Source organism: Triticum dicoccoides, chromosome 2A (genome assembly GCF_002162155.2).
Source record: "Triticum dicoccoides isolate Atlit2015 ecotype Zavitan chromosome 2A, WEW_v2.0, whole genome shotgun sequence".
Classification (NCBI taxonomy): domain Eukaryota; kingdom Viridiplantae; phylum Streptophyta; class Magnoliopsida; order Poales; family Poaceae; genus Triticum; species Triticum dicoccoides.
In genome coordinates this window covers 138,805,639-138,813,649 of record NC_041382.1, presented here as the reverse complement: position 1 = coordinate 138,813,649, position 8,011 = coordinate 138,805,639, and the positions used below count along the sequence as shown (strand labels likewise).

The window sequence follows — 8,011 nt, the reverse complement described above, 5'->3', positions numbered from 1 at the left end:
GGGGCTATTGTTGCGCGTAGGTTGCATCTTAATATTTTAAGTGGAGACTTGTTTGGTGGAATTTATGCAACTCGTGTAGCTAATTTTCTTGATATACCCATACATGAAAATGATATGGAGTTGCCTCCTGCTTATCTAGATTTTAATGCTATGGTTTGCCATGAGTTTATTGAGAGGAATGAACAACCTCTCCAGTACCGACTAATCTTTGACAGGCATCGCACTGTCCATGTTTCTCTCCCTGCTCCTGCTTTCTTTGAATTTCAGACAAAAGGGAGATATGTTATAAACATGGAGGAGGCGAATGAGTACGAGAGGAGGACGGAGGCAGCTCGCCTCTAAGCTGCAGCTTGTCAAGTAGTAGCTGCTGCATCTCAGTACGACCCCAACTTCAACTTTGGATATCCACTAGGACAGTCGTGGCCATAGACCAACTTAGACCAAAAGCCTAAGCTTGGGGGAGTATGTATTCCTCACCGGCATTACATTCATGTTCACAATCTCATTCTAGTTGTCGGTGCTCATACCTTTTCATTGTATCATCCATGCTAGTTTATTTTCTTTTTAAGCCTTCTTCTTGTGTGTTTGAAAAACCTTAAGAAAAACCAAAAAATAGTTGTAGCTTTTAGCTATTTTACTTTCCATGCCCGTAGTAGTAATAATTAAAAGAAACCCCAAAAAGATTTATCGTTCTTCTTTTGTTTGTTGGGAGCTTTCCCGTGTAAATAGTTTTGTTTCTTTTCTTTTCTTTGGGGTCGAGAGGAGAAGACCATGATGAAAATGTTGAAGTGGCTCTCATATGCATTATTGTTGATCTAAGCAAGAGCCCATATTACCTTGCCTTCTCCCTTGTATTGAATGCTTGCAGACTCCAGCTTAGTCCAATGCACGTGCACTATTATTATTATCCACACTATTCGGTTGTGCAAGTGAAAGGCAATAATGACGATATATGATGAAGTGATTGAGATGAGAGAAGCAGGTATGAACTCAACCTCTCTTGTTTTTGTAAATATGATTAGTTCATCGTTCCTGATTCAGCCTATTATGGATGAAACATGTTTGCAATGACAAATAGAGATTATAGTTGCCCATGACATGCTTAATTTGCTAGGAGTTTATAATGGTTTACCTTGCGTGCCAACATGCTATTAAAATAGTTGTGATGTGGTATGATAGGGTGGTATCCTCCTTTGAATGATTCGAGTGGCTTGACTTGGCACATGTTCAAGCATGTAGTTGAAACAAATTCAACATAGCCTCGACGATATTTATGTTCATGGTGAATTATATACTACGCATGCTTGCATTCAGTGTTGATTAATTTTAATGCATGTTCATGACTGTTGTCGCTCTCTAGCTGGTTGCTTCCCAGTCTCTTTCTAGCCTTCACTTGTACTAAGCGGGAATACTGCTTGTGCATCCACTTCCATAAACCCCAAAAGTTATTCCATATGAGTCCACCATACCTTCCTATATGCAGTATCTACCTGCCATTTCAAGTAAATTTGTATGTGCCAAACTCTAAACCTTCAAATGAAATTCTGTTTTGTATGCTTGAATAGCTCATGTATCAACTAGGGTTGTCTATATCTTCCATGCTAGGTGGTTTATTCTCAAGAGTATGGACTCTGCTCCTCACTCACGAGCAAATGGCTAGTAACCGGGATGCCCAGTCCCATGCTCAAATCAAATCAAAATAATTGCAAACAAAATCCCCTAGGATTGTTGTTAGTTGGAGGCACCCGTTGTTTCGGACAAGCCATGGATTGATGTTTGTTGGTGGTAGGGGGAGTATAAACTTTACCATTCTGCTTGGGAACCGCCTATAATGTGTGTAGCATGGAAGATATTGAGATCTCTTGGTTGTTATGTTGACAATGAAAGTATACCACTCAAAATATTATTTATATCTATTTCAAAACCGAGCTCTGGCACCTCTACAAATCTCTGCTTCCCTCTGTGAAGGGCCTATCTATTTACTTTTATGTTGAGTCATCATCCTCTTAATAAAAAACTCCAGTTGGAGAGCACCGCTGTCATTTGCATGCATTACTATTAGTTTACATTGAGTATGAATGTGACTGGATCTCTTTTACCATGAATTACGGTTTCTAGTCAGTCCTTGATCTTCATAGGTGCTCTGCATTTATGTTTTACGGTCTCAGAAAGGGCTAGCGAGATACCATCTTGTTATATCATATTATGATTGTTTTGAGAAAGTGTTGTCATCCGAGATTTACTATTATTGCTCGCTAGTTGATTATGTCATTGATATGAGTAAACATGAGACCTAAATGTTATTGTGAATATGGATAGTTCATAATCTTTGCTGAAAACTTGAATGTTGGCTTTACATATTTACAATAACAAGAGCAAACAGAGTTTGTAAAAGTTTTTCTTTATCACTTTCAGTTTATAAACTAAATTGCTTGAGGACAAGCAAAGGTTTATGCTTGGGGAGTTGATACATCTCCATCGTATCTACTTTTCAGAACACTTTTGCCCTTCTTTTGGACTCTAACTTGCATGATTTGAATGGAACTAACCCGGACTGACGCTGTTTTCAGCAGAATGGCCATGGTGTTATTTTTGTGCAGAAATAAAAGTTCCCGGAATGACCTGAAAATAAACGGAGAATATTTTTGGAATATATAAAAAATATTGGTGAAAGAATCAAGGCCAGGGGCCCACACCCTGTCCACGAGGCTGGTGGCACGCCTACCCCCTGGGCGCACCCCCTGCCTCGTGGGCCCCCAGGTGCTCCACCAACCTCAACTCCAACTTTATATATTCACGTTCGGGGAGAAAAAAATTAGAGAGAAGTATTCATCGTGTTTTACAATACGGAGCCGCCGCCAAGCCCTAATCTCTCTCGGGAGGGCTGATCTGGAATCCGTTCAGGGCTCCGGAGAGGGGAATCCGTCGCCATCGTCATCATCAACCTTCCTCCATCACTAATTTTATGATGCTCACCATCGTGCGTGAGTAATTCCATCGTAGGCTTGCTGGATGGTGATGGGTTGGATGAGATTTATCATGTAATCAAGTGAGTTTTGTTAGGGTTTGATCCCTAGTATCCATTATATTCTAAGATTGATGTTGCTATGACTTTGCTATGATTAATGCTTGTCACTAGGGCTCGAGTGCCATGATTTCAGATCTGAACCTATGATGTTTTCATGAATATATGTGAGTTCTTGATCCTATCTTGGAAGTCTATAGTCACCTATTATGTGTTATGATCTGTTAACTCCGAAGTGACAATAATGGGGATACTTACCAGTGATGATCGTAGTTTGAGGAGTTCATGTATTCACTAAGTGTTAATGCATTGTTCCAGTACTCTATTAAAAGGAGGCCTTAATATCCCTTAGTTTCCAATAGGACCCCGCTACCACGGGAGGGTAGGACAAAAGATGTCATGCAATTTCTTTTCCATAAGCATGTATGACTATATTCAGAATACATGCCTACATTACATTGATGAACTGGAGCTAGTTCTGTGTCAACCTATGTTATAACTGTTGCATGAGGAATCGCATCCGACATAATTATCCATCACTGATCCAATGCCTACGAGCTTTTCACATATTGATCTTTGCTTAGTTACTTTACCGTTTCCACTATTACAATCACTACAAAACTGCTACTTTTACTTTTGCCACCGTTACCGTTACTTCCATACTACTTTGCTACTAAATACTTTGCTACAGATATTAAGTCTTTCAGGTGCGGTTGAATTGACAACTCCACTATTAATACTTGAGAACATTCTTTGGCTCCCCTTGTGTAGAATCAATAAATTTGGGTTGAATACTCTACCCTCGAAAACTGTTGTGATCCCCTATACTTGTGGGTTATCACGTACTCAACGTCTTCGCCGGCTTCCGGGGCGACGTGTTGCTCTGGGATCGACAGGTCAGGGCGGACGGCGGCCACCTCGCCAACGTTCGCCGGAGAGGCCGTGATAAACCTCTTCTTGGCCGAACGCTCGGCGGTATCCCAGGGATACGTGGTCGAGCTTAGGCTGCAATATTCCGGAGCAGGGGATGTGGATCTGGCGGGGAGGGACACCGCAGGCCTCATCTAAAAACTCAGGGGAGTGGAGCGACGGTATGGGAATCGCTGGATAACCTGAACTTTATTATCTAAGCTAGGAGGAACGGGCAGACCGACGGGGTTATCGGCGGCACCGGTGGCGGCCGCGAGCTAGGGTTCGAAGGGGGGGGAGGGGTGGTGTTTGAGGATACGCCGCGGCTACTGAAAATTTTAGTAATGGTGGGTGGAGATGGTGGTGGATGAGGGAGGGCGACGGTTCAAATGCCTCGGCTGCTAAAATTTTACTATAATGTCGGTGCTGGAGGGGTGTGGGCGAGAGTTGAAGTACGTCGGCTACTAAAATTTGGGTAAAGGAATTGATGCAGGGAGGGAGTGCTCAAGATCGCGCACGGTCCAATAACAATATGCGTGTATGATAATAAGGAAAAGTGGCGCGGATCCGCCGATTTTTACAACGCTCAAGGCGGGTAGTTTGTTTTTTATATTTCTAGCTAGCTGGTCTATCGCACACAGTTTGTCCTAATTTCCAAATAAACTTACCCGCCTTTAGCTTCCACAGGTGGTGGTTTTACAGCGCACTTGCATCGCACACAGTTAAGCCAGTACTTCCACCCTTTGCTCGCGCTTGCGCAGTGGTGGCGATTTCAGCGCACTTGCATCGCACACGGTTGAGCCAGTACCTCCACCCTTTGCTCGCACTTGCGCGGTTGTGGTGATTTCAGCGCACTTGCATTGCACACGGTTGAGCCAGTACCTCCACCTTAACTTGCTCGTGCATGCACGGTCGTGGTGATTCACATCGCACTTGTATCGCACACGGTTTAGATATTATACCCTGTGTCCGTTGAGGATCATCAAAGTCTTTGCAGCAAAACATAATGTTAGGGAGGGTCAAAAGACAGCCACACCAGCATGTGGCCCAAATATATATGAGTGAAAAGGGTGGTATGTGATGTTCAAAATTCTAATGCACAACTTTGACCCCGCGGGCCCACGGTTGGGCGTGTCATTGAAGATCGATGAGAGGGCCAGAAGTCAAGAACCACATGGAAGTGGCCAAATATATGTACGAATATTGGGGATGTTTAAAACTTTAAATACACAACGCATGACTTTGGTGGCACCTGCCTCGCAAACCGGAAAGCACCCTAACAACCACCTAACTAGGATATATATAATGACATAATGGCGTACCTAGCTAGGATGCTTGGCCCACCACGTCCCACTTCATGTCAGCGGGGCGGATGCATGTAATGATCGATACTTTGGTCATACATGCATGTCGCCATGACCTACCATAAGACGGACCAATGAATCTTTCGTTTGGTCAAATGACAGTTGTTGTTGTCGATAAACCACTTGGGCCAATAGATTGAACCATCATAAACATCGCACAAGAGGGACCACAAAACCACCACCTCTTGCATGCAGCCCAAAATGATGTACGTTGGGAAGGGGTGATGTGTGTTTTCAATATAGAATAATGTACAATTTAGATGTGGTGCCTACCTCTTGATAGAGACAACAACCATGAAGGCAAGTTAGTTAAGGACGAGATACGTACGAAGGGTTTGATGTAGGTCGAACCCAGCAATCCGAGCATCTGGGAGGGAATCCTGACAACGCATGAGCTCGAGCTTTGGTTGACCGACATTTGACGGTGCCCGGCCCTAACATGAACTAGGAGGAATCCATTCATGGCCAACACATACCCCTCATTATCGGTCAAATGGATAATACATATACACTTGGGGAGCCCACAGATATTCGTGTCGTCACAAAAAACCGTACAAGGGAGACGTGGTCGATCAGAAGACCTCGTATACCAGCGATTTTGCCGTCTGCCAGTTCTTTGCCGTCTGCTTGCGGACGACAAAGAAGGTCTTTGCCATCAGCTACCAAACAACAGACGACAAAGAACTGGCAGACGGCAAAGAAGGTCTTTGCCATCTGTCATTTCTTTGCCGTCTGCTGGCAGATGGCAAAGATTTTTTGCCATCTGCCAGCGGAAGGCAAAGAGGTGTCAGCATATGCCAGTACACTGCAACGGTCCACCCCCCTCTTTTCCGTCTGCTGGCGGACGACAAAGATTCTTTACCATCTACTGGCGGACGGCAAAGAGGGGGCTATCTTTTTTTTGCGGGTAAAAGAAAACCGTTGCCCCCACCTTCTCTATCTCTATCCCCTCTCTCTCCGCTCCTGTCCCACACCCGAGCGCCGCCCGACCCCGCCTCCCTCGACCCCGCGCCATTGCGCCACCTCGCCTCCGCCCGCCGGTGCGCGCTGCCACCTTACCGGACCCCAGGAGCCCCGCCGCCTCGCGCTGCCGCCTACGCTGCATCGCGCGCCGCCCCGCCGCGGAAGCCTCGTCGCTTGTCGCCCCGACCTCGAGATCCGCCGCCGCCATGGGAGCCGAGCACCAAGCTCCTCTGCGCCCCACCCGCGTCCCCGCGTCGCCACCGCCACCCCACGCTACCTCGCGTCCGGATCCGGTCGCGGGAGGTCCCTCTCCCCCGATGCACCTCCGCCTCTCCCTCTCCTCATCTTCTCCCAATGCGTCGCTGCCGCTGCCTCCGCCTATCCCCATCTTCTCCCGCCCAGCCACCGCCTCTCGGCTCTGGCGCTGTGCTGCAGGGCGTCGGAGTGCTCGCGGGACTATGATGGGGCGTGCCTGCAAATGCGCATGTCCTACAGCCACGCCGCGTGCATCTTCCTCTTCCTCCTGCAGCGGGCCGACTGCAGCCTCGCCGGCGCCCTCGGCCTCCTCAGGATCCCCATCTAGCACAAGGTTATCTTCTCTTCTGTCTCCGTGCCTGTGGTTCCCTTCCAGAATTTGTGCCATACATATTGGGCTAACAGTGCTTGTTCTGCTTGTGTTCTTACCATCTTGCCTCTGCTTCCATTGTCTCTACAGGTTTATGTGGACGGCACCACAACCATGCCCACCCACGAAAGGAAAGCGAACATGAAGGAATTCTTCTACGGTACTAAACAAATGTCCTGCAGAAACTGAAAAGTGAATAAGGCCTTTGCGGTTTGGACCTGTGAACTGAAAATTTTCCATTGTCTATCTGTCTACCACAGCCATGACATTTCCCTTCCTTCTGCAACTGGAACACGGGATCAGCGGCATCGACGACCCGAGGCAGAGGGCGGTGTGCTCGGAGTTGTACAGGAGGAGAGACGGCAAGGGGGAGGGTAGTACGAGGCTGGTCTCTGAGGTCGACGCCGAGATAGAAGAGGAGTGTGGGATCTGCATGGAGTTAAACAGCAGGGCTGTGCTGCATCCACGATAAGTGCATCGATTGCTACCGCCAATGGTGAGTGAGAACAAGAACCTGACCCTCGCGTATTTTTGTTTTGTTTTGTTTCTCTGCCATGTTTGTTCAGTTCAACTTCAACCAATGAGATGCTCAATGGGAACTCCCTGGGTTATCTCTACTCTACTGTACTGAGTTGAATGAATGTCAATAGTAGCACATGATGCAGAATCTGGCGTTGAATGAATGCTTCTCGTCATGGTCGCTGCCGTGTGGAGGCTGCTCCCGCTCCCCTGCTCCTTGCGTCGTCGTGGCCGCCGCTGCTGCCGGTGGAGCACGGGATGCTGCTGGCCATCGGCCCACCCCCGGTCTGTTGCTTCTCCAACTCCTTGTGTCACTCTTGGTTCGATCTTTAGCGCTGGAGCAACATAGTTCCTGTAGGTGGGTTAGCATCTTGGCTGGATTGTTTGATGTGGCCTGTTTGCCTGTTCAGGTATGCCAACAGCTTGACGAACATGTCTATATGCGTGTAAGCAATTAAACCTGGGGAGAGGAGTTAGTTTGCAAGTTATAATTCTGTTTTATCTTACACGTGAGGATTAGAAATGCTCTTGTACACTGGTTTTCCCTTGCTGTACATCACTAAACTTGGTTCAGTTAAAAACTGCAGTGCCTGACAGTTCTGGACA

At 46.8% G+C, this 8,011-nt stretch overlaps 1 pseudogene; it reads left to right on the top strand.

Annotated features, from left to right (window-relative positions):
* Positions 1-5,791: 5,791 nt before the first annotated feature.
* LOC119357741 lies at positions 5,792-8,003 on the top strand (annotated as a pseudogene).
* Positions 8,004-8,011: the final 8 nt, after the last annotated feature.